This window comes from Ostrinia furnacalis, unplaced genomic scaffold, assembly GCF_004193835.3.
Source record: "Ostrinia furnacalis isolate ACB-3 unplaced genomic scaffold, ASM419383v2 OfSCF0786, whole genome shotgun sequence".
NCBI classification, from domain to species: domain Eukaryota; kingdom Metazoa; phylum Arthropoda; class Insecta; order Lepidoptera; family Crambidae; genus Ostrinia; species Ostrinia furnacalis.
The window spans coordinates 414,545-442,309 of NW_021131025.1; the positions used below are offsets into that span (position 1 = coordinate 414,545).

Genomic DNA, 27,765 nt, shown 5'->3' on the forward strand with positions numbered 1-27,765 from the left:
GCGTAACAGATAACAGACAGAGTAACTATCGCATAATAATTAGTGGGAATAAAGTGTTCGTGTAAGCATTAACTAACCTAAATAACTTTGACAGTGCCTTACTTTCATATTGTATAGTACATTTCCTTGAATATAATACAGCGTGAGACGTCCACCCACAAGGTGAACCGACGACCTGATAAAGGTAGCAGGAAGGCGTTGGATGCAGGCTGCTACCAACCGTGCGATGTGGAGTGGAAGTCATTGGGGGAGGCCTATGTTCAGCAGTGGACATCCTGTGGCTGAAATAATGATGCTGAATACTGTATTGTATAATAAATAATGTAATGTAGTACGAGTATAGATGTAACACATTCCAGAGCACACAGCTATTTCATCAAAACAGTAAATCTTCGCTCACGAAGTCCTACACATGTAAATATGTATGTTTTATCGTTTCTATGTAGGTATGTACTGTAAATATAGTCAGCTGTATCTTTGTTCTAATAAGACACTAACATCTGACTTATCTTGACTCACGTTGTATCATTTACTTACACTACAAACAACACAACAAACTAGGTAGGTGTTTGAGGTTTTTACTTACACGACAAACTAGGTAGGTGTTTGAGGTTTGTTAAAAGTACAAATACTCTACTTTTATGGTTGTCTGTCACTTTATAATCGAGAATCGAATCGTCCTCCTCTACTAAACTAAGTTTATTAACTTGATAATAAGATCGTTGGATAGGAGATTCGTCTTACATACTAATCTATACTATCTATACTAATATTATAAAGCTGAAGAGTTTGTTTGTTTGTTTACTTGAACGCGCTAATCTCCGGAACTACTGGTCCGATTTGAAAAATTCTTTCAGTGTTAGATAGCTCATTTATCGAGGAAGGTTATAGGCATACAACATCACGTTACGATCAATAGGAGCAAAGCAACAATGAAAAATGTTGCGAAAACGGGTTTCCACGCGTACCAAGTCGCGGGCACAGCTAGTTTAACTTTATAAAGTAACATTACAACTTGTTCCAATTAAGTTCTTATTTTCAGTGTTTCATTCCGAACTTTCATAACTGTTTCAGTATCCGTATCTACTGAATAATGTACGTTACTTTCCGAATATATCAATAGAAACCCTTGGGAGAAACATCTAAAGTTCAATCGAAAGATAAAAAATGTTGATCTCTTATCTTTTATCCTACGAATCTTAGATCCCAAAGGATCGGAAACCTTTCAATATAATATCTTTGATAAATGTTCACGATACCGTGGATCTCGTTAGATATAATTTCACATTAATTTGACATTCGAATTTATTATGTGTTTGAATTTTTAGACTAGGCGCAGACCACCAACTTTTAGTTGGCCGATATTTGGGCCCGATTCTAATTTGCCGATAGCAAATCGGTGTAGTGTACTTTCATACATCTCCATACTGATTAACAGCCCGACTCCACTATCGGGCAACAAAAATCGGTGGTCTGCGCCTAAGCTAAGCCGACGTTAAGAATGACTAGCTTTTGCCCGCGGCTTCACCCGCGTGAAATTTAGTTTGGCACAGATCGTCATAAATTATAGCCTACTAGCTGACCCGGCGAACTTTGTTCCGCCTTAATGGCAATAAATAAGCAGACTTTTTTTTTATTTCGAACGGGCTAAAAAGTATCCTATGTCCTTCTCCTGGCTCTAAACTACCTCCCTGACAATTTTCAGCTAAATCGGTTCAGCCGTTCTTGAGTTATAAGTGGAGTAACTAACATGACTTTCTTTTATATATATAGATATGTTATTCTGGGTTATAAACTATAATACTGTAAAGTTTGATCAAAATCCGTTCAGTAGTTTTTGCGTGAAATAGTAACAAACATCGAGACATCCAGATATCCACTCAAACTTTCGCATTTATAATATTAGTAAGATAGTAAGAAAGTAGGATATAATATTAGTAGGATGATATTATGGATATTGTTTGTTCACACACAACTTAATCTATCAACTATTTTTTAAAATTATTATACCTATCTGATTAAGTATAATTCTTGCTCTTTGAACGGGTCGTATTGTTGATAGTCATAAATAAAATCAAATGAAACTCTCACGTCAATTTATATTTTAAACATCCATGATATCAAGGGCTTCATGCAATTAGGGTATAATTTCTCAGAATTTCAAATTATTCATTTTTGTTGAAGTTTTTATGAATTCCATGAAAACCTCTTTTCGGTTAATAAGCGTTTTCAGGCAAAGTATCTAAAAATTAATTTCGCTTGTAAATCCTCAAAAGCGGCAATATCCCAGCGTAAACAAAATAAAAGGCTCTAAAAGGCGAATATCCATTTTCAACCGACTTCAAAAAAAGGAGGAGGTTCTCAATTCGACCCGTATGTTTTTTTTTTTTTNTAAAATGCCTCAGCCTTTTCCAAGGCTATACCACTCAGATTCACCGTAGCGTACTCCAAGGCTCTATAATGGGACCGTCATTGTTCCTCTTATGTCATTTCTGCACGTGTCTCCTTAGGCCTCAGCCTCGAATTTAGCGGGCAGCGGCGCGGGAGCGGCGGCGGCGCGGGAGCGGGGCGGGCAACGCAGACCCGTTCTCGAAACAAGCGGGCAGCTCGCGCGGCGCTTTAGCGGCGAAGTGTTGTATTGTCGAGATATTTGTTTTAATTCGCAAACGAAATGTCTGAACAAAGGCGACAATTTTTTTCGATTCAAATTTATTCCTAGCGCTCGATTTATTGTGGGCAAAAGAAGGAGTGCGCAGCCCGCTCGTTGCCCGCTCCCGCGCCGCTGTTTTCGAGAACCGTTCTATTTGATTTTACGCATAAGATCCTGCCGCTCCCGCGCCGCTACCGCCGCCGCCCCGCTGCCCGCTAAATTCGAGGCTGAGGCCTTAGCGTTATTGTTTTTACCTAAATGATCTTATTTTTGCTTTAAACTATAGTTATTCTAACACTAAAATATTTCACTGCAAAACGAGGTGTACTCCAAGGTTCTATAATGGGACCATCATTGTTCCTCCTATGACACTTCTGCACTGTTTCCTTAGAGTGGTTGTTTTTACCTAAATTCTTGCTATAAATATAGCTAGTGTAATACTAAAATATTCCACGAAGCGTAACGAAGGTCATAATTGCAACACTAATTAGGATCCCAGAGTGTAATTGTCATAATTAGTGCATTCGTTTGATTAACACGCTTGCCGTCGTGTCGATTAACAAGGATATGCTGATTGCACTTTGCAAGGATAACATAACTGTGCTAACGGTTAGCAGTTAACTAATATTATCAAAGACTGAGTTGCACCATCTACGTAAAATTGTCGATAACCGGTGCTTTGTGTATGAATTTTGACAGATTTTTGACGTTTGTCAAAGTTAAAGATGGTGCAACCCTGCCTAAGAATGTTCTCCAGGTAAGTATTGGTGATTAACGTGCAGAAAATAAATAAACCTTGTGACTTTAACCAGTACATTAATAAACAAAGTCATTTTTAATAAGAGCTCTTCAATGTTTTTTACATTCACTAAAATTATTTAAAATTTACTTTACTCTGTCAATATTGACTCTATCAACTTTGTATTTTTAATGAAAACAAATTTTCATTATCAAAATGTTTATTTATTACTCGTTTCGTTAAGACAATATTGTTAAAGGAGCATCGTGGATTTTCTTTTAATTGAATATCTACCTACTTAATTATTCTCTCTCAGAAATGAGAAATAAACAGGGCGTGTGTTTCAAGGTGTTTCAACGTATACTCAACAGTTTTGGTATTTATTAGCAATATCTAAGCCGAAGCCATACTGAAGGTGGCACGTTTCGTGGCCAGAGGTAAGCGATCGTCTTAATAGAATAATCCGTTGATCCAACTTAAAAATAAATACATAACGCCAGTGTTCTAGGTAAGCAAGCACCACACTTGGTAAAATGACTCAAGTACAAGTACAAACCTACAGAAAAACATAGGTCTTGTTGATATAATTATGCAGTTTATGTTAGTGTCCGTGACTTCCACTCGGCATGGGGCACACTGAAAACCAGCGTCGTGGCCTTCCCCACTGTGGGCCACGGCATATGCTGAGTGGAGTCCCATTGCGATGGGCATCGCTGTTGCGACGGGATAGCACTGCTCAGTTCACTTTATTTCTTTGTAATATTTATGTGCTATTTCTGTCTTTTTTCCGTATACGTTCTCTGTCCTTAACTAAGTGATGTTCATCGTAATAAATGTTTCTTTCTTTCTAAAACATAAGTTTTTTGGTCTAAATATAGAAATTCGACAAATTATAATGGACTTGAGGAGTCGTTTATGCTTAACAACGTTAAAGGTCGATATCTCATTACGGCCCATTAAAAGGCTAGAAATATCTTTCGCTAAAAAAACACATTAAAACAATATAAGATCAAGAAACAAAAGAAAAATAGATCTATGTAAATCTATTGTTACGTTCTCTTTGTATAAATAACATCGTAATAATAATAAATTGCACAAAAAAAGTTGAGCCTCATTTGAAGACAAACAATGAAAGAATGAACAAACATAGAAATAGCATAATAATACCATTTGCTTCTGATCTCTGATCCTTCCTGTTATCCTTGGAAAAGTTGGAAAGTGTACATACAATTATACTGACAAAAGTTACATGTAAATAATTATTTATTACTATTATGTGAATGCTTGGCTGCTTCCACACTAAAAATAAATAACATGATCTAATCTTAAAATAACATAATAATAGGATATTATTACTTTAAAACGGTGTCATCATCATCATCGGCCTGATCATCACTTACCATCAGGTGAGATACAGGCCAAGAGCTTCCTCGTTATGGATAAAAAAAATCATGGAAATTACAGAACCATGGTGTAACCACCAACCATAATATCTGAATGAATACCATTGAGCAAATCTCACTAAGGATTTTCTCTGTAGATGTATTTTGTATTCCTTATTGTTCTCAAGATTAACTAGAACCAGTATAACTCTGCAAGTATAATCAACATCTGACCAGTAAGACTATTCTCATGCTAGGTACTTACACGAAGTTCGTCTCTATCTGTGTCGCTCATGCTGGTATCTCGGAGTGCGTGAGAGAGATGGATACATTCGAAACTTCGGATAAGGTTGTGAGTACCCGCAGATCATCCTTGGTCCGGCTGTTAAGCCTTTACGATCCGTTCCGGGAATAGAACTTCCCGTCGGCGGCTTAAGGCGTGGGTAGTCGGGATACTGGGAGCCGGGAACTATTGTGACTGGAAATAATTGTTTGTCGGCTGTTTGGTGTAGTGGTTCAGAACGGACTACTATGCCGAGAGGCCTCGGGTTCGATTCCCGGCCGGGCAGAAATTGAAATGATGAATTTTAATTTCTGTGACGGGTCTGGGTGTTACCGTTGTCTAGATAGTACATGCTTTGCTTAGTTTGGGACTAGAGGCGCAGTGTAAGATGTCCAAGGATATTTATTTATTTAATTATGTTTGGTATTGGTATCGTATCGTAATTAATGCTTGATGCTTTTATTAATTAATATTCATTAACTGTAAACTCACATTGTGTGAGACAAAGATTTAATCAATAATGGTTTTTAATTAAAACAAGCCTTTTATGTCAATGGTTTAGGCCCTTCGCCGTGGTTCAAGTTAAGTTTACCATTTTGGTTGCATTTATTTAATTAGTTTAAAGGCTAACTACTCGTTCATGCACCCATTTATAACACTTTTGTATTCTTTTGGCTGATATGATGCACTCCAGTGATGAAATAATCAGCTCTAGTTTTGTTAAATAAAACTTACTTTAACAAAAGTTTGACCAAAAAAAGCAGCCCTCAAACATACATAGCTAAGAGCTATAGATAGTCATTAAAGTCGTACTGTTAGCTGATATTTCAGGAGGTACATTTCGTGGCACATTCATTGTTTCGACAGGCATTCGCTAAAGGGCGCCCCTCCGTGACATTTGAGAGATCGTTGCGGGTTCAACTCAACCTAAGGCAGAAGAATTTCATATGATTATGCGAACAGCTAGGGACTGGAATTCGCTGCCTGCTGCTGTATTTTCCGAACACTATAATCCGGGCCTTTTCAAGGCGAGTGTGAATAGGCTTACAGGGCAGATATGTACCATCCTAGACTGCATCTCACTTGACACCAGGCGCGATTGCGGTCAAATACTTACCTGCTTTGTTATGCATAAAAAATGTAAAAACACGTCCTGCTGAAGGTCGCTGGGTCGACGAATGTAGGCCTTATTTGCTTCCTGGTTTTCATAGACCTTAAATACGCTGTTCACATTTTAATGACTGTTTAATTGCATAAGAATTTCAGTCAGTTGAAGTCTGCTCGTTTGCCTCCTGTCACATAAAAAAAAAGAAATTATAATGGGGATAGTTAATAGGGTTTTATAAAACCTTACCCGCATAGCCTTAGGTAACAATGACGTATGAATCGCGTAAACTGAATAATACTGTAATGTAAGTAATGTAAACAAGATGCTATTCTTTTCGAAAAGAATTGGTACAATTCAGAAGAAAGCAAGTTCCTGTAACATTATGCTCATATTCACAGAAAATAACACTGTTATTCTCTTTATGGAAATAAATAGAAATTAATATTAAACATATTTTTCAAGGAAAAAAATAGTACAAACTAAATTAAGCATCAGTATAACAGACTAGACATTTGCTTTGCAAAATAGCTCTATCATACGTTCGTACTTTCATTTCGCTTCAAAAGCTTTATTGATTTGGAAAGGCAACCGCGACAGAATGGCCTCGGCTAGAATACGGCCTTTGTTGGGCTATAGCTAAACCCTTTCATGTGATATTTAAGGTAAGGCCACGGGGTCGACGACTCGCTGGCAATATTGAAGTGTAGCTGCTCTATAAAGCAGGGTACTCATCTAGCCGTGTAGCATGTAATGTATCAGATACTGTATCAAGTGAGTACATAAGCACGAGCCCGCTGCGAGCTGCTCGCGCGTGGTTCGCAGGCAGATCGTAGCGACCCGCCGAGTGGCGGTATCACTGCGAGCACAAAGGCGGCTCGCAGTAGGATTCAGGAGCTCGCAGCCAGATACGCGATGACCGTGGACGAGCCGTACTCACTTCCCCCTGCATTGGACAGGTTACCACCGCCGTCGGACGGGATTGGCCTCGTGGTCCCGGCTAATCCTGTCGGCCCCCCACTAGGTGGGGGCGTGTTGGGTCCCGCCGTGTAGGGCGGGACGTCCGCGGAAGGCGCCTTGGTCGTTTCAAGTACCCAAGGCGCCGACCACTATGCGGCAGAGGGAACACCCCAGGTTTTTAGTGGGTTCGAGCCCCACATAACCTGCCGTCCCCCGGCGGTAGGTATGGATAGGCCATTTTCCTGGGTAAAAAAAAAAGGTGAGTACCCTGCCTCACTGTGCAGGTACAGACAGCATTACAGTACGAGTACAACCGAGTTGAGAAAGAATTTCTTGAAGCAATAATAACTGCGCCCATCGCTGAAATTGATATCCTGTGTTCCCAATTAATTAGGTGATGCCTTTGTTGGGCTGTAACTAAACCCTTTCATGTGATATTTAAGGTAAGGCCACAGGGTCGACGACTCGCTGGCAATACTGAAGTTTAGCTCTATCACTGTACAGGTACAAACTGCATTACAGTACGACCAAGTTCAGACAGTACACTTACTGCCAGAACGCCCATAGCCGTTAGTGATGCCCCGTACTCAAGATCTGTAAGAACCTACTTCTGATTGTTTGGTTTGTTTTAACGAAGACGCCGGAGACCCAGTTCTTCTAGTGGTGAGATCCCACATACCGTGCAAACTTTCCATGGGTGGTGAGATTAGTAACAGTAACAGTTGATATAACCCTAATATCACTAAGGCTGAGTTGCACCTAAACCTAACTGCTAACTTTACCAGTAACTATAACGATAAACGGTGCTTTTTGTATGGAGTTAGACAAATTTTTGACGTTTGTTAAAGTCAAAGTAAGATGGTGCAACCCAGCTTTAGCAAAGTGACTGGATAGAATTTGAAAAACACGAGTGTGTCAGAGCAGCCTATGACTAACATTATTACGCACCTCGAAATATCAGGCAAATAAAGGATAGTGTGCGTATACAGGGTGGAATTTTGTAATGCCACCTGCACCTGGGTTCCCCCCAGGTAATCTTAATATTGTAGATAGAAAATTTTACTCAAAGAAAACATTCAATTATTTTTGAAAAGAAAGAGAACTGTATAGCGATAATTTGTTAACTTCTATTTTTACTGACAATATTTCACGTCGCGCTCTAGGGACGTTTTGCCCCCATAGTTAAATTAATAGCCTCTGTGTTATACTGTCTGTACACCAAATCGTTGTACGACTAAAGTTTAATGTTCTTAGGGGCATTTCACACCGCGTCCCAAGGTGGTTAAGTTCTTGTAAAAGTTGCAAGTTTTAACTTAAACCTTAAATTGACTTTGTTTAAAGTTAAATTACTTTTAAATAAGCGTTTCTTCCCCACAGTAAGAGCTGTTTTTTGAGGGGACTAGGTAATTTTTTTCAGTAAGAGCTATTTTTTTACGCGGAGAGCCCGTATCTTAACGTCTTGTTCGTAAAGCCACAGAATAATGATAGGTAAGTAGTAAAGCCCCAATACTTTCACGTCCTTTTGGAAATTGGTCATCCAGGTGGTTGAGGTTCGCCTCTTTTTTGTGGCGATAAAAAGGTACTTTTACATGATCCTGGTCTTCTCATAATGTGACCATACAGTCCAAGTCTTCTTTAAGATCCCAAAATTGATCAAAACTAGTTGAGACTTCAGTCGTTTGGGTATTAATAGACAACCGACAGAATTACTTTCATCTATACTTCATCTATACTAATATTATAAAGCTGAAGAGTTTGTTTGGTTGTTTACTTGAACGCGCTAATCTCCGGAACTACTGGTCGGATTTGAAAAATTATTTCTGTGTTAGATAGCCCATTTATCGAGGAAGGCTATAGGCTATACAACATCACGCTACGATCAATAGGAGCAGAGCAACAATGAAAAATGTTGCGTTTTTACGCGTACGAAGTCGCGGGTACAGCTATTTTTAATATTAGTCTAGATTGTGACATCTGTTACGTCAATAGATCGATCTACCTATGCTTCGACTGTCATAATGACATAAACTACATGCCGCGCAATGCGCTTGCGGTGTTATTTATGCCCGTAACGGCATTAACCTTGGCACATTTATAGCTCATTGTTGCCCCACTAGCACCGTGTGACGTAGGCCGATTAAAATATGGCTTCGGGCTTACCCTCCTTACACGCACACACATTTAACCGCCTCTGTTATCTAGTGGTAAGAAACCCAGGGGTCCAGGGTCAATTCCCAGTGGGGGCAGATTTCCCCTTCGGTTTTGTTGGTGCTAGGGCTTGTTCTAAGTCCGCCTGGCTCTACACAAAAAAAAAGTTAAATCTTGTTTCGAAAATTCGAGATGAATACATAGTTGAAAACAGAGTACCTATTGTAATTAAACGGAATGAGTAGGTAAGTACACAATTACGCATTATTAAATACATATTCTGAACTGACATAGTCATAATATGCGTGTCTCTCTGTCCTTTACCTAACCTTGTAATTATCCTCAAAACAAATATAATGTTACAACGCCACGTGTTTACCGAAAATATTTGTATGAAAACATGGCCACGGTACTTACATAGGTACCTAACTAAAGTTACAAAATATTATCTAGTCTAGATTCTAGATAAGTAAATGTTATGTTACCTAACTGAAATATTATAGATATGTTTTTAATTGAATGATCAAACGAACTTACCAAGTGAAGTTCGATCTGAATTATCCTGTTTTCGCCGAAGAGATTTATTTTACCATGTAGTACCCCTGTACGACAACCCAATCCGCACACAATATTCAGCGTAGTAGTATTAAAAAACAAAAGAGCGGGCAACCCCACCCCTACCACGCTGTGGGCTCGGTGTCCGAGCGGTCTCATTATATTTAGAGAAGAGATGACATTGACGTTTACCTCCAGGGAAGAAGATATAGAAATCTTCGGGTTGGGAGGGACCTTAAATCTCTTCGGCGAAAACAGGATAATTTAGATCGAACTTCACTTGGTAAGTTCGTTTGATCATCATCACGACAATGCGAGTTCTCACACCGCTCACTGAACAAAAGAGTTTTTAGAGCAAGAAAACATAGAATTATTAGTCCATCCGCCGTACAGCCCCGACCTAAGCCCTAATGATTTCTATACTTTCCCTAAAATAAAGAATAAATTGCGTGGTCAGAGATTTTCATCACCTGAAGAAGCTGTGGAAGCCTACAAAACGGCCATTTTGGAGACCCAAACTTCCGAATGCAATGGTTGCTTCAATGATTGGTTTCGTGTATGGAAAAATGTGTCAAAGTTCGCGGAGAATACTTTAAAAAGCAATAAATACATTTTTAAATAGTAATGTTGTTTCACTTCCTTGATTCCCGAAATTTTCAGTGCCGCCCTCGTAAATGTTCACGATACCGTGGATCTCGTTAGATGTAATTTCACATTTGACATTCGAATTTATTATATGTTTCCAATTTCTAGACTAGGCGCAGACCAGCAACTTTTATTTGGCCGATAGTTGGGCCCGATTCTTATTTGTATGAAGAATCTACCGATAACGAATCGGTGTAGTGTGTACTTTCATACATCTCCATAATACTGATCAACAGCCCGACTCAACTATCGGCCGACAAAAATCGGTGGTCTGCGCCTAAGCTAAGCCTACGTTATAGAATGATAATATGGATATTGCTTGTTCACACACAGCTTAATCTATCAACTATTTTTTTAAATACAAATGTAATTTAAATATTATTAAATACCTATCTGATTAAGTATAATTCTTGCTAGTCTCTTTGAAGGGGTCGTATTGTTGATAGTCATAAATAGAATAAAATAATACCTATACTTACGTCAAATTATATTTTAAACATCCATGAACATGATATTAAAGGATTCATGCAATTAGTGTATAATTTCTCAGAATTTCAAATTATTCGTTTTTGTTGAGGCTTTTATGAATTCCATGAAAACCTCCTCTTTTCGTAGAATCCGCGTTTTAATAAGCCGGGGTCAGGCAAAGTATCTAAAAATTAATTTCGCTTGTAAATCCTCAAAAGCGGCAATATCCCAGCGTAAACAAAATAAAAGGCTCTAAAAGGCGAATATCCATTTTCCCAAGTACATTCGGAAGGGTTCGCAGTTGGTTGAATAATGAACCACTTTAAAGGTCACGTTTTAAACGAGTCTCGTTAAATTTACTTAACTGGGAGTTCCTTGTAAGGAAATAGGTTTTGCTACGACATGAACGGAATAAGTAAATATAAGAAAATAAACATAAATAACACATAAATTCTGATGGCCGCTAGGGCAGAAAAGTTCTCGAGTGGCGATCACGGGCCGGAAGACATAGTCATTTGGCTGAAACATATACATAATTATGTCTTTCATCAGTTTTTTTCAACTATTGCTTCGTATTAATAGAGTTTTTTTTAACTATTGCTTCGTATTAATAGAGTATAATCTACAATTAAATTCTTAATACATGCCATACCTAGGTACATGCCTGAACGGTCTATAAATGTCGAAGAGGAACTATCGTGAATCCATCTCCGTTCACCTATTAGCAATGTTAGGAATCTTAGCTCAAGTCTATATCCTCTTTTAGCTAAGGTAACCAACTGTTTGTTCTCGGTGTTGATTTTTTTACCGGAATGGAACGTATAAACAAACGCTGTGTCATTATTTCTCAGTTTTGTGAACTATTTTCAAACGTGTAGATTTTTATTGTGTACTTTTTATTTTTGATGGTAACCCTACTTATAAAATGCCTCAGCCTTTTCCAAGGCTATACCACTCAGATTCACCGTAGCGTACTCCAAGGCTCTATAATGGGACCGTCATTGTTCCTCTTATGTCATTTCTGCACGTGTCTCCTTAGGCCTCAGCCTCGAATTTAGCGGGCAGCGGCGCGGGAGCGGCGGCGGCGCGGGAGCGGGGCGGGCAACGCAGACCCGTTCTCGAAACAAGCGGGCAGCTCGCGCGGCGCTTTAGCGGCGAAGTGTTGTATTGTCGAGATATGTGTTTTAATTCGCAAACGAAATGTCTGAACAACGGCGACAATTTTTTTCGATTCAAATTTATTCCTAACGCTCGATTTATTGTGGGCAAAAGAAGGAGTGCGCAGCCCGCTCGTTGCCCGCTCCCGCGCCGCTGTTTTCGAGAACCGGTCTATTTGATTTTACGCATAAGATCCTGCCTGCCGCTCCCGCGCCGCTACCGCCGCCGCCCCGCTGCCCGCTAAATTCGAGGCTGAGGCCTTAGCGTTATTGTTTTTACCTAAATGATCTTATTTTTGCTTTAAACTATANATACTGCGTGCGGTCGTTGCGCGTGCGCACAAAGGAATGAGACCGCTCGGACACCGAGCCCACAGCGTGGTAGGGGTGGGGTTGCCCGCTCTTTTGTTTTTTAATACTACTACGCTGAATATTGTGTGCGGATTGGGTTGTCGTACAGGGGTACTACATGGTAAAATAAATCTCGGAGGCGAAAGCAGGATAATTTATAAACATTGATGTTACAAAAAATAACAAAACAATTTTTATTTATTACATTACTTTGGCCTTCCTAAAATCATGTTCAGAAACCAAAAATGATTTCCTTTCGCCACCCCAAATCGGAAAAGCGATGTTGTATTTCGCAGAACAACTTTTTTGCTTGCCAACTTAACTGTAACTCGAAATGTTTTCTAAACAATGCGTAGTGTGTAAGGTTATTTTCGGCCAACTACACACTCCCTTCGCTTATCGTATAGTACAGTCAGTGACAAATAGTTCGTGACACCCAAAGTAGCCAAAAAGTTCGCAACACGTCTTTGTTACAATGAGGGCTATCGTTTTTATACTTAACAGTTGGCACCCCTGGCGATTGACAGGACCTTACTCTATAGTGGCGCCATCTTGATGAGTGCAAATGCGATAGTCCTCCTACCACTTTAGCGCTCACAAGTTGGCGCCACTGTCTTCGCTACTAGCAAGTGACAGGACCTTACTCTACAGTGGCGCTAACTGGTGAGCGCTAAAACGATAGCCCTCATTGCAATAAGGTTGTGTTGTCAACTTTTTGACCTCTTTGGGTGTTTCAGACCTATTTGACGCTGACTGTACGATCTTAATCGAGGGAGGGCTTTCACGCGATTGCGTAGTCAGGTAGTCACCGTGATACGTGTGACGTCAGAGCTCTGTAAGTGATGGGAAAGGGTAGTTTTTAAAGTCGTTCCCATAGCTTTATGCGATATTAATGCTCTCGCTCATTACATTAACATTTTCCTCAACAAGGATCTGAAATCTCCATAAGCCTAAAAGGCAAACATTTTACAAATACAAAAATCTTTGTTTGTGAAGCATTGGTAAGTAAAATGGTGATATGTTGCGGTAGTATCACTATGTTCCGCTCAATGAGAATATCTTAGTTAGAATATTCATTTGCAAAAAGCTATTTATGCGTATGTATAACGTAAAAAAATATTAATACCAAAGAAACAGGTGATAAATAGAGATTGGAGGAAAATTCGTTATGTAAATGAACATTTATTTACTTACTTATCTTTTATCTTTTGATCATGTAACAACTTTGTTTTGACCGCAATCACTTGTTAACACCAATTAATATTTAACGAGAATTTAATTAACAAGAAGACTCCATCCAGCGATTATTCGCACGCTGAAATCCACTTATAGTCGAATAACTGACTTAATTAACTTCTTGCTTGCAGTAATGTGTATCATGTTGTTACACGTTAGACATGCATAACTCTTCATAATGTTTAATAATGAGTATTGAGTAAGGTGGCCCAGGACGTCTTCTGGATGCAGTTGTTGTATGTCAATTTGAGGCAATAAATACTTGCATTCACTGGGGGAAATCGGTCTATTCCACTTTGATCACCTAGCGACACTTTGGTGTCCTTTGATCACCCATGGATACGAGAGAAGCCCACTTTGATCACGTAGGTAATCTTATCCATGGGTGATCAAGGGACACAATTTGCAACATCCACGGGATAAGTGGCGGTGGTCTAATTTCGCTTTGCTGGGACTACACAGCTTACAAACACTACCGTAATACCATTATTATAGCTAATTTTTATAACGGCATTAATTTTTCATTTCATTATTTATTTCCAAGCTCAATTCGTTGGTTTTATCAGTTCATAAAACACCTTGTACCGCTGCCCATAAGCGTTCGGTTTCAGGCCACTGAACCAAATGGGCTTACATAATGAATGCATGGCTTCAGCGGTTCACTTCGCGGCCGGAAGGGTGGCCGTATGTTCCTTGGTTTCACGGACATAAGGAACATTTTTACTTGGAGCATGTGACAACTGACATGCAATAAACAGTTTGAATTAGAGAATTTGTAATGATTGAAGCATCGACGATCTGATACCATTATGAAGTTGGCATAGGTCCTTTAAGTAATTTATAACGAAATCTAAATGATGGTGCTATTTACTATGGCCTTATTTCCACCCAGAGCAAGATACGTTAACTGCACCCTTACTAAAGATTTCTAGTCTACTCATTTTTATACTCCTCCTAGATATGGGCAACATATGTGCCTGGGCGTAGCCATTCTATACTGCCATCGTCTATCAAATGATATGCCGTAAAGAATCATTGAAATATACTGATCGATTGCTCATAGAATCAAATTAAATCAATCCCATCAAAAACAATACTTGTCAAAAAAACCAAGTCTCGNCCATGGGGATCAATGATGTCCGACGCTTAATAATTCGATGTAGAGGCTCAAAAACAACTATATGTTAATAAAATCCTTTATTTATGTTTATAATGTAACGATTTAACAAAAAAAACAATCGACGAAAATTGAAAAAAATTGAAATTTTTACTTGGCCTGGTAGGAAAGTGCAGTGTCGGACAACATTGACCGCGTTGGCGTTCAATGTGTTAAAGGAGCATCGTGGATTTTCTTTTAATTGAATATCTACTTAATTATTCTCTCTCAGAAATGAGAAATAAACAGGGCGTTTGTTTCAAGGTGTTTGAACGTATACTCAGCTGTTTTGGTATTTATTAGCAATAGCTAAGCCGAAGCCATACTGAAGGTGGCACGTTTCGTGGCCAGAGGTAAGCGATCAGCTTAATAGAATGATACATTGATCCAACTTAAAAAATAAACACATAACGCCATAGTGTTCTGGGAAAGCACTCGACACTTGGTAAAATGACTCAACTACGAGTACAAACTTACAGTAAAACATAAGTTTGTTGGTCTAAATATGGAAATTCGACAAATTATAATGGACTTGAGGAGTCGTGTATGCTTGAGTTTCAATGAAGTTTTGTATGAGTCTTTCTCTCTGTTTTTACTCTCAAAAACCAATTTTATCTTATTACGGCCCATTAAAAGGCTAGAAATATCTTTCGCTATACGAGTAATAACCTATCAATAGAAAAAAAACACATCAAAACAATCTACGATAAAGAAACAAAAGAAAAATAGATCTATGTAAATCTATTGTTACGTTCTCTTTGTATAAATAACATCGTAATAATAATAAATTGCACATAAAAAGTTGAGCCTCTTCAAGACAAACAATGAAAGAATGAACAAACATAGAAAATAGCATAAAAATACCATTTGCTCCTGATCTCTGATCCTTCCTGTTATCCTTGGAAAAGTTGGAAAGTGTACACTTTTCATAAAATTATACGAGTACTGACAAAAGTTACAGGTAAATTATTATTTTTATTTATTACTCTTATGTGATTGCTTGGCTGCTTCCACACTAAAAATAAATAACATGATTCATGATTTAATTGAAATAACATAATAATAGGATAATAATAACTCACTTCGAAACATCTTGGATACACCAACCATAATATCTGAATGATTAGCATTGAGCAAATCTCACTAAGGATTTTCTCTATAGATGTATTTTGTATTCCTTATTGTTCTCAAGATTAACTAGAAACAGTGTACCTCTGCAAGTATAATTAAACATCTGACCAGTGAGACTATTCTCAAGCTACTTACACGAAGTTCGTCTCTATCTCTGTCGCTCATGCTGATATCTCGGAGTGCGTGAGAGAGATGGATACATTCGAAACTTCGGATAAGGTTGTAAGTACCCGCAGATCAGCCTTGGTCCGGCTGTTAAGCCTTTACGATCCGTTCCGGGAATAGAACTTCCCGTCGGCGGCTTAAGGCGTGGGTAGTCGGGATACTGGGAGCCGGGAACTATTGTGACTGGAAATAATTGTTTGTCTGCTGTTTGGTGTAGTGGTTCAGAACGGACTACTATGCCGAGAGGCCCCGGGTTCGATTCCCGGCCGGGCAGAAATTGAAATGATGAATTTTAATTTCTGTGACGGGTCTGGGTGTTACCGTTGTCTAGATAGTACATGCTTTGCTTAGTTTGGGACTAGAGGCGCAGTGTAAAATGTCCAAGGATATTTATTTATTTAATTATGTTTGGTATTGGTATCGTATCGTAATTAATGCTTGATGCTTTTATTAGTTAATATTCATTAACTGTTTTTTTTTTCTTTTAATAGATTATTAGTAATTTGTTATTACACAAATTACTAATACTCCCGTTAGCCCCTCATACTAAGCTAAATATGCTTGTGTCACGAGTGAGCTCACCACAATAGTCGAGCGCCGGCGGGGACCGAACCCGCGTTCCCCGGATCACGAGTCGGCCAGTCCGACCCCTTCACCGTTCGGCTATCGTGGCTTAACTGTAAACTCACATTATCTGTAACAAAGATTTAATCAATAATGGTTTTTAATTAAAACAAGCCTTTTATGTCTATGGTTTACGCGCCGTGGTGCAAGTTAAGTTGACACCATTTTGGGTGCATTTTTTAAATAATTTAAACGCTAACTACTACACTACATATAAAACGATATTCTATTCTTTTGGCTGAAATGATGCACTCCAGTGATGAAATAATCAGCTCTAGTTTTGTTAAATAAAACTTACTTTTAACAAAAGTCTGACCAAAAAAAGCAGCCCTCAAACATACATAGCTAAGAGCTATAGATAGTCATTAAAGTCGTACTGTTAGCTGATATTTCAGGAGGTACATTTCGTGGCACATTCATTGTTTCGACAGGCATTCGCTAAAGGGCGCCCCTCCGTGACATTTGAGAGATCGTTGCGGGTTCAACTCAACCTAAGGCAGAAGAATTTCATATGATTATGCGAACAGCTAGGGACTGGAATTCGCTGCCTGCTGCTGTCCTTCCCGAATACTATAATCCGGGCCTTTTCAAGGCGAGAGTGAATACGCGCTTACAGGGCAGATATGTACCATCCTAGACTGCATCTCACTTGACACCATAACTGCCTTGTTATGCATAAAAAAATGTAAAAACACGTCCTGCTGAAGGTCGCTGGGTCGACAACTGTGGGCCTTATTTGCTTCCTGGTTTGCATAGATCTTAAATACGCTGTTCACATTTTAATGACTATTTAGTTGCATAGGAAAAATATTATACGGATAGTTAATAGGGTTTTTGAAAGCCTTACCCGCATAGCCTTAGGTAATAATGACGTTTGAAACGCGCAAACTAAATAAAAGGTAACTGTAATGTAAGTAATGGTAAAAAAAGGTAAATTTACTCTAATTTTAAGTAACTCTCCTTACCGATTGCTAAATTCCATAGAATTTATAGAAAGGGTTTAATAAATTGCAAGGACATTATTTGATACCATTATCATATCTTTACATTTGGGCCCAATATTGCATGAAATCGTTTCGATCTCCTTTTTGGAACAGTTGAAAAGAAAGTAAGTCCCTATAACAAATATGCTCAATCTAGTTATTTGGCAATAAATGCTTAATTAAATAAATATTAAAAATACTATTTATATTCCTGTAAGGAAAAAAAGAGATCAACCTAAATGAAGGATAAGCATCCTTCCTTTGCAAAATAGCTCTATCATACGTCCGTACTTTCATTTCGCTTCAAAAGCTTTATTGATTTGGAAAGGCAACCGCGACAGAATGGCCTCGGCTAGAATACGGCCTTTGTTGGGCTATAGCTAAACCCTTTCATGTGATATTTAAGGTAAGGCCACGGGGTCGACGACTCGCTGGCAACACTGAAGTGTAGCTGCTCTATCACTGTACAGGTACAGACTGCATTACAGTACGACCAAGTTCAGACAGTACACTTACTGCCAGAACGCCCATAGCCGTTAGTGATGCCCCGTACTCAAGATCTGTAAGAACCTACTTCTGATTGTTTGGTTTGTTTTAACGAAGACGCCGGAGACCCAGTTCTTCTAGTGGTGAGATCCCACATACCGTGCTAACTTTCCATGGGTGGTGAGATTAGTAACAGTGACAGTTGATATAACCCTAATATCACTAAGGCTGAGTTGCACCTAAACCTAACTACATACTAACTTTACCTGTAACTATAACGATAACCGGTGCTTTTTGTGTGGAGTATGACAGATTTTTGACGTTTGTTAAAGTCAAAGTAAGATGGTGCAACCCAGCTTTAGTAAAGTGACTGGATATAATTTAAAAAACACGAGTGTGTCAGAGCAGCCTATGACTAACATTATTACGCACCTCGAAATATCTAGCAAATAAAGGATAGTGTGCGTATACAGGGTGGAATTTTGTAATGCCACCTGCACCTGGGGGGAAAGTACTCTTAATATTGTAGATAGAAAATTTTGCTCAAAGAAAACATTCATCTATTTTTGAAAAGAAAGAGAACTGTATAGCGTTAATTTGTTAACTTCTATTTTTACTGACAATATTTCACGTCTCGCTCTAGGGACGTTTTGCCCCCATAGTTAAATTAATAGCCTCTGTATTATACTGTCTGTACAGGTACACCAAATCGTTTTACGACTAAAGTTTAATGTTCTTAGGGGCATTTCACACCGCGTCCCAAGGTGGTAAGTTCTTGTAAAAGTTGCAAGTTTTAACTTAAACCTTAAATTGACTTTGTTTAAAGTTAAATTACTTTTAAATTAGCGTTTCTTCCCCACAGTAAGAGCTGTTTTTTGAGGGGGCGAGTTCCATTTTTTAGTAAGAGCTGTTTTTACGCGAAGTAACCCATGTCTTAACGTCTTGTTCATGAAATCCCAACTTTCATGTCCTTCTGGACATTAGTCATCCAGGTGGTTGAGGTTCCCCGTTTTTTTGTGGCGATAAAGAGGTACTTTTACATGATCCTGGTCTTCTCATAATGTGACCATACAGTCCAAGTCTTACTCTAAGATCCCAAAATTAACCAAAACTAGTTCAGACTTCAGTATGTAGTTTAAGTATGAACAACCGACAGAATTACTTTCATTGTTTTATTATTAGCCTGGATTGTGACATCTATTACGTTACGTCATTAGATCGATCATAGGTATGCTTCGACTGTCATAATGACATAAACTACATGCCGCGTAATGCGCTTGCGGTGTTATTTATGCCCGTAACGGCTTTAACCTTGGCACATTTATAGCTCATTGTTGCCCCACTGGCACCGTGTGACGTAGGCCGATTAGAATATGGCTTCGGGCTTACCCTCCTTACACATAAGGCACATCTATGGACATAGCACACTTATGAACTCGGAAAGGGATCGTAACCGTATCAACTCGAGGCGGTCAGTATTCTTTGTATGAAACTCCGTACTGCAACACGCACTTATCCGCACCGTAACATAAACGCCTCGCCTCGCGGTTGACAGCGCGCGAAAGGCGATACGGTACGGTCACGTACGGTGTTGTTGATCCTTTTCCGAGTTGATAAATCTGCTAATGACCTTTAACCGCCTCTGTTTTCTAGTGGTAGTAGTAAGACCACCTGCTTCAGACCCACCAGTGGTCCAGAGATCGATTCCCAGTGGGGGCAGATTTCCCCTTCGGTTTTGTTCGTGCTAGGGCTTGGTCTAAGTCCGCCTGGCTCTACTCAAAAAAGTGAAATCTTGTTTAGAAAATTTGAGATGAAAACATAGTTGAAAACAGAGTATTGTGATTGCAAGCACTAATTAATTACTAATTTGTCCAGTTAAACGGAATGAGTAGGTAAGTACACATTATTAAATATTCTGAACTGACATAGTCATAATATGCGTGTCTCTCTGTCCTTTACCTAACCTTGTAATTATCCTCAAAACAAATATAATGTTACAACGCCACGTGTTTACCGTGTTTGGAAAATATTTGTATGTAAACATGGCCACGGTACTTACTTAGGTACAGTTAGGTAAAGTTACAAAATATTATCTAGTCTAGATTCTAGATCATGGTTAAGTAAATGTTATATACCTAACTGAAATATTAGAGATATGTTTTTAATTTATAAAACATTGATGTTACAAAAAATAACAAAGCAATTTTTATTTATAACATTACTTTGGCCTTCCTAAAATCATGTTCAGAAACCAAAAATGATTTCCTTTCGCCACTCCAAATCGGAAAAGCGATGTTGTATTTCACAGAACAACTTTTTTGCTTGCCAACTTAACTGTAACTCGAAATGTTTTCTAAACAATGCGTAGTGTGTAAGGTTATTTTCGGCCAACTACACACTCCCTTCGCTTATCGTATAGTACAGTCAGTGACAAATAGTTCGTGACACCCAAAGTAGCCAAAAAGTTCGCAACACGTCTTTGTTACAATGAGGGCTATTGTATTTACACTTAACAGTTGGCACCCCTGGCGATTGACAGGACCTTACTCTATAGTGGCGCCATCTTGATGAGTGCAAATGCGATAGTCCTCCTACCACTTTAGCGCTCACAAGTTGGCGCCCACTGTCTTCGCTACTAGCAAGTGACAGGACCTTACTCTGCAGTGGCGCTAACTGGTGAGCGCTAAAACGATAGCCCTCATTGCAATAAGGTTGTGTTGTCAACTTTTTGACCTCTTTGGGTGTTTCGGAACTATTTGACGCTGACTGTACGATCTTAATCGAGGGACGGCTTTCACGCGATTGCGTAGTCAGGTAGTCAACGTGATACGTGTGACGTCAGAGCTCTGTTGTAAGGGATGGGAAAGGGTAGTTTTAAAGTCGTTCCAAAGCTATATGCGATATTAATGCTCTCGCTCATTACATTAACATTTTCCTCAGCAAAGATCTGAAAACTTCATAAAAGGCAAACATTTTACAAATATACAAAAATCTTCATTTGTGAAGCATAGGTATATAAAATGTTGACATGTTACAGTGGTATCACTATGTTCCACTCAAAGAGCATAATAATATCTTAGTTTTACACTACTTATATTGTTTTACTAGTGCACACCATTTGCAAAAAGCTATTATACGTACTTACGTATAACGTAAAAAAATGTTAATACCAAAGAAACAGGTGGTAAATAGAGATTGGAGGAAAATTCGTTATGTATATGAAAATTTATTTACTTACTTATCTTTTATCTTTTGATCATATAACAAAGTTGTTTTTAAAGAACCACAATCACTTGTTAACACCAATTAATATTTAACGAGAATTTAATTAACAAGAAGACTCCATCCAGCGATTATTCGCACGCTGAAATCCACTTGTAGTCGAATAGCTGCCTTAATTAACTTCTTGCTTGCAGTAATGTGTATCATGTTGTTACACGTTAGACATGCATAACTCTTCATAATGTTTAATAATGAGTATTGAGTACGGTGGCCCAGGACGTCTTCTGGATGCAGTTGTCGTATGTCAATTTGACGCAAAAAATACTTGCATTCACTGGGGGAAATCGGTCTATTCCACTTTGATCACCTAGCGACACTTTGGTGTCCTTTGATCACCCATGGATACGAGAGAAGTCCACTTTGATCACCTAGGTAATCTTATCCATGGGTGATCAAGGGACACAAGTTGCAACATCCACGGGATAAGTGGCGGTAGTCTAATTCTGCTCTACTTGGACTACACAGGTTACAAACACTACCGTAATACCATCATTAATTGCTATTTTTAAAACGGCACTAATTTTTCCTTTTATTATTTATTTCCAAGCTCGATTCGTTGGTTTTATCAGTTCATAAAACACCTTGTACCGGTGCCCGTAAGCGTTCGGTTTCAGGCCACTGAACCAAATGGGCTTACATAATGCATGGCTTCAGCGGTTCACTTCGCGGCCAGGAGGGTGGCCATATACTCCTTGGTTTCTCGGACTTAACATTTCTGCTTGGAGCATAATTTGAAATGAGTGAAGCATCGACGATCTCAAGCCGGGTACGCATTAGCGAGCTTTATGTAACTGTAACCAAAGTGTACATAGTGTGTATATGGTTCTTTAACCTACGAACCACTTACACACATTTTTTGGTTACAGTGCATGCAACGGTTACGATTACAGCTCGCTAATGAGTACCCGGCTTTAGACCAGCATGACGTTGGCTTCCACCCAGAGATACATTAACTGAACCCACTAAATGTTTCTATTCTACTCATTTCTATGCCTCTAATGTCTGGTGCCCTGTGCCTGGGCGCCGCTGCCATCTATCAAATAGTATGCCGAAAAGATGAACACAAATATTATACTAAATAATTACTCATAGAATCAATCATATTACCACCAAATCAATCAATCACCAGTTTGCAATATCTTCGGCAGCCATTTACTTAATCAGGATCTAGTCAGCATTTCTACACTAAAAGCGTTAAAACAATATTGAAGGTTTTACTTTAATGTTGTACAAGTAATTCCTGAAATTTTCCCGATTTTCCCCAGTCGCATGATCACCCTGACTCGCCTCGATCGGATTACGAAATATAACATACAGCACGCAACTGGAAAAGGAAATACTGGTGGATGAAAACCTAATCATAATGGACGCAAATTATGTTGATTCATTTAAAAAATGTAACCACTTTCACTTTAGTCGGTATACCTACTACAGGATGTGCTTGTGTATCCTGTAGTCAACTGATTTACATGTACTTTAATGGCGTAGGTATTTCTGGTTTGTGGAGGCTATGTCTGTACAGATACAGACAGACTCAACTGAGGGCTTAGTGTGAGTTTACATATTCAAACTTCGTCACTAGTGAGCGCGTTAAAACAATCTATGAAGATTTTAGTTCTTGAAAGTATCCGCTAGGGTCGCTGTACAATCCGTCATACATTTAATGTCCTTTTTTTCACTAATGAAGACGTTTGGTGTAAAGTGTAAACTCACACTAAGCCCCCTGAAGATTTTAATACTGTCTGATCTGAGTACAAAGGTATTGCAGTAATTATTGGTTTTACTTATACTCGTATCTTTCAACTGTCTATCCAGGATATTTTTAAAAGCGCTTGTATGTGAAAATTGTTGACTCAAATAAAAATTAAACCGAAGCAGGAGCATTCCAGAGCATTCAATAAAATTCAATTCGCACTCTGAAACTACCTGCAAAAACGTACGAGTATATCAATTCTTACACAATAGCCTTATTACTAAATTGCTTATACATAATTTATTACATAATATTTAAGTATAAATAAACAATAAAGTATGCAGTCAATATAATTAGAAGCTAAAATAAACTACGAGTGACTTGCGTGCGTTCACAAGTTGTAATTTCCAACAGAATGATAGACGACGAAATTATAAATCGATACTTAACCGAAAAACGTGTAAATAATGTACTCAGCCTACTTATTTATTGATGTAAGAATCGGGCTACTTTATTATAGTAGGTAAATATGATTATTTTTAGTGTTTATTTGTATTCTTTAAAAACGTTTTAACGCGCTTTTCAACCGACTTCAAAAAAGGAGGAGGTTCTCAATTCGACCCGTATGTTTTTTTTTTATTTTCTATGTTTGTTACGCGATAACTCCGCCAATTATAAACCGATTTGAACAAATCTTTTTTCGGCGTATAGGTAATACCTCAAGGGTGGTCCCATTTAAATTTTATAATAGAAAAAACAACCCCCAAGGGTGGAAAATTGGGGATGAACTTTTTTATACGCAATATCTCCGCCGATTATAAATCAATTTGAACGNTTATAATTCTTAAACTACTGATTCAAATTGAATGAAATTTTAAATATACCGTGTCTTTACAATGCCTGCATAGCTAATGAAAATTCAGCCTTCTAGTTTTATCTACAACGAAGTTACAGGCGGTCGAAAATGGCCTGAATTGCTTCGAGAAAAGGATGGTACGGCCGTGCCGCTTTTTTGCTCGACTTGGTGGAGGCACTGCCGTGCCCCCAGATCACACTATCACCAAATCAATCAAACACCTGTTTGTTGCAGCTGCAGCCATTTAATCAGCTTCATGTCAGTATTTTACTCTAAAAGCGTTAAAACAATATTGAAGGTTTTACTTGAATGTTTTGGACATGCCGTTGATATGCTGGATTCCTGGCTTGAATTAAATTATTAAATTTTAAAATTTTTTTAGACTTTAGTCGATACTACGCTTCACGCAATTTATGCACATGTCGTGGCCGCTTTAATCCTTCAAGGCCCGCGAATCTAGACACAATAGATAATCAATAATTATGGCATTAATATATGCCGTCTGGGACTTTAAAGGTTAATAAGGCTACACTATAAACAAACACGTATTGTTTTCAATGTTTTTTTTTTCAGTTAATTGTGTCTTGTTAGCTGTCCTGAAATAAATAAATAAATAAGTAATTCCTGAAATTTTCCCAATTTTCCCCAGTCGCTTGGTCACCCTGACTCGCCTCGATCGGATTACGAAATATAACATACAGCACGCAACAGGAAAGGGAACTACTGGTGGATGAAAACCTAATCATAATGGACGCAAATTATGTTGATTCATTTAAAAAATGTAACCACTTTCTCTTTAGTCGGTATACTACAGGATACGCTTGTGTATCCTGTAGTCAACTGATTTAGATGAACCTTAATTACGTAGGTATTAGACTAAGAGCTAGTGAACGCCAGACTTACGTCATTTTATAAAAGCTGAAAGTTTGTCAGCGTATGCTCCCAATATAGGATATAATGTTGGTGAATTATGAAGTTTGGGTCGTGGTGGCTTTGGGAGCTATTTTATAGTGTAACGTAAATCTAACTTTTACGGTGGCTTTTTCTGTATATTCAATAGACTGTAATTCTACCAATGTTATACCATTAAATCTGATTTTTATGTATAATATTTGGGCAATAATTACAAGTATTTTCCCCAACAGCCAGACAGTTTTGACAGTTCCAACTCCTTGCCAGACAGTTTTTTTAGGGTAGCTCCCAAAGCCACCACGACCCAAACTCCATAATTTACCAACATTATATCCTATATTGGGAGCATACGCTGACAAACTTTCAGCTTTTATAAAATGACGTAGGTCTAGCGTTCACTAGCTCTTAGTCTAATTATCTCGTTTGTCGAAGTTATGTCTGTACAAATACAGACAGACTCAACTGAGGGCTTAGTGTGAGTTTACATATTCAAACGTCGTTACTAGTGAGCGCGTTAAAACAATCTATGAAGATTTTAGTTCTTGAAAGTATCCGCTAGGGTCGCTGTACAATCCGTCATACTTTTAATGTCCTTTTTTTCACTAATGAAGACGTTTGATGTAAAGTGTAAACTCACACTAAGCCCCCTGAAGATTTTAATACTGTCTGATCTGAATACAAAGGTATTGCAGTAATTATTGGTTTTACTTATACTCGTATCTTTCCACTGTCTCTCCAGGATATTTTTAAAAGCGCTTGTATGTGAAAATTGTTGACTCAAATAATAATTGAACCGAAGCAGGAGCATTCAATAAAATTCAATTCGCACTCTGAAACTACCTGCAAAAACGTACGAGTATATCAATTCTTACACAATAGCCTTATTACTAAATTGCTTATACCTTTATTACATAATATTTATGTATAAATAAACAATAAAGTATGCAGTCAATATAATTAGAAGCTAAAATAAACTACGAGTGACTTGCGTGCGTTCACAAGTTGTAATTTCCAACAGAATGATAGACGACGAAATTATAAATCGATACTTAACCGAAAAACGTGTAAATAATGTACTCAGCCTACTTATTTATTGATGTAATAATCGGGCTACTTTATTATAGTAGGTAAATATGATTATTTTTTAGTGTTTATTTGTATTCTTTAAAAACGTTTTAACGCGCTTTTTATATAATTCTATTTAATTGTAATTGACTTGTTAAAAATTATATTTCTGCTTAATAATAAAATAAAATAAATCTGCCTCATTTACTTACTAAAGTAACGCTTATTATTTAAATATTCTTACAAATAATTATGCACAATTACAGATATTGTACAATTTGTTACGCGTTACATTTAATAAGTCATGTACCTATCTAATTTATATTTTCTTATTATTAACTTGTATTAATTATTAAAATGTCGAACAGTTAACTAACTTCCAATTTACCTAAAATTAATTAGTGCATTAATTGTTGAATAAACTTTTTTACTGATTATTCTAAATCACTAATCACTTTATCTAATAATCTAATAATTTAACCGGCATTCTTTTGTACCGGTTTACTTGTAATAAAAAATGTGTTACATTAAATGTATTTGCGTTACACAATTGTTTTGTTCACGTTCATTGACGTTACGTAACACATAAATTCTGTAATGGACTCGTACAGCGCATGTTTCGCTGAAAATTTTCCCGCCACGCTGGACAAATTAAATCATCGTTTTGCGTCCCACGGGCGCTGCGTAGTTGAAGCGGAAAATTAATGGTGATCCCTAATGAATCGCTATTGTCACATCCTTGTCTCATGCCAAATAAACGTCAAACAGCGTTGGGCCAGCCAGGGGAAGGGTCATTATTGGTAAATAAAGTAGGTATGTAAGTTGAGAGATTGGAAAAGGGATGGTTTGGAACTTTGTGTTTAAATTTTAGTTTTTTGGCTCTATTAATTAAATATTACTAACTATAAGTTAATGGCAAAAGTTAGGTATTCCAGATGCCAGTATTTATTTATTTATTTATACTTTTGCACAGTGGCGGACTTAATGCCAAGTGGCATTCTCTGCCAGTCAACAAAGTCAGTACCTATTCTGAAGGTAGAAAAACAAACTTTTAGTAAATAGCTCCATGTTTACACACATCAATATAACTTTTCAAACATTAACTTTACCACTCCCGTTCCAAGGCATAATGTGGTCAAATTCTCGAAGAACCAGCGCTCATAACTGCCCGTGTTTCTTAGACCAATATTAATGCAAGTAGTCAGTGCATCATTTTAATTTATTCATACTAAATGAAGCGTTATTTTCATGATCCAATTGAGTTTGTATTTGACGACATTGTTCAACTATCACTTCGCGTATTCATGTTGATGACAAGCCGCTGCCGTTTCATGAATTTAAAATACACGCAAAGACAATACAGAACACTGAACCCCTTTTTTACAAAGCATAAATGTTTGTGACGTATTGTCAATCACTATACGAGTATTCCATATTTTGTAGCGACGTGGGACACCCTTATAAAGTTATAATATTTTTGAAACCAATCACGAAAAATCACGAATTCATGTGACTATGAAAATATGTTTTTATATTCTTTCAGGGCATTAAATTCATAAAACTCGGTATTATTACAATATTTTGTTTTACTGTAAGAAGAGTGTGCCAGTTCACGATAACTCGTCTGTGGGCTGAATGTGAGTTTAAAAAATGTATGAAAATTTTAGTTTTTGAACGTTTCCCGCTAGGGGCGCTGTACAATCCGTCATACATTTAATGTCATTTTTTTACGT

General features: G+C 37.9%; 1 protein-coding gene across 1 annotated transcript in view; it reads left to right on the top strand.

The window, feature by feature from the left end:
* The window catches only part of LOC114350123 (uncharacterized), a 53,790-nt gene that overhangs the window by 19,850 nt on the left and 6,175 nt on the right, over positions 1-27,765 (top strand). The gene's annotated exons all lie outside the window — the stretch shown is intronic.